Source organism: Penaeus monodon, chromosome 20 (genome assembly GCF_015228065.2).
Source record: "Penaeus monodon isolate SGIC_2016 chromosome 20, NSTDA_Pmon_1, whole genome shotgun sequence".
Taxonomy (NCBI): domain Eukaryota; kingdom Metazoa; phylum Arthropoda; class Malacostraca; order Decapoda; family Penaeidae; genus Penaeus; species Penaeus monodon.
This window is the reverse complement of record NC_051405.1, coordinates 19,308,099-19,308,716: the sequence shown is the minus strand read 5'-3', so window position 1 is coordinate 19,308,716 and position 618 is coordinate 19,308,099. Positions and strand designations below refer to the sequence as shown.

The 618-nt window shown below is 38.3% G+C and overlaps 1 protein-coding gene across 1 annotated transcript in view; it reads right to left on the bottom strand.

Annotated features, from left to right (window-relative positions):
• LOC119585683 (exportin-2-like) overlaps positions 1-618 on the bottom strand; it is a gene marked incomplete in the record, with an annotated part of 15,193 nt that overhangs the window by 13,641 nt on the left and 934 nt on the right.

Genomic DNA, 618 nt, shown 5'->3' with positions numbered 1-618 from the left:
GCAGGCAGAAGATGTAGTCAAATACCAAAGATATTTTCTCTCATTCTGAGCAGTAAACATTCAGAGATCCATCCACCTGATTCTCACAAAAGATACATCCAACCTGGCAAATACTGACATTCTTACTCTAATAAATCACAGAGTAATATTATTTTTGGTGTCCAAGTTTACAGTTCTATAAGGTCAAAATTAAGTTACTGCCATACTTGTATATTTTAAACAAAGCCTAAATCAGATTCCGGTTATCCTACATAAAGTCTATGTACTATGTATAATGTATAACTCAGTCTGACGTTACTCCTTTGGCTTTGCTTTCACACGGGAATGGAATCAAACGACCAACTCTGGCATTTCTCTCTCGCGTGGTAGAGTTGCCGCAACGCGAAAACTGGTTATCTCGTTTACAAGACAAACGGCAACAAATTCTGTAAACAACCACAAGCACTCGTCTCCGCAACCACAACCGCCGGAAGAACGATTCACAAAACTTGCCGTCAATCTACCATCTACCATGCCAAACTACACACCGTCTTACCACAGTAAAAATGAGGGAAAAAATCTATTAATCACTTCATCTATCACGACATGTCTTTTTCAGTAAGTCTTTTATTAGCAATT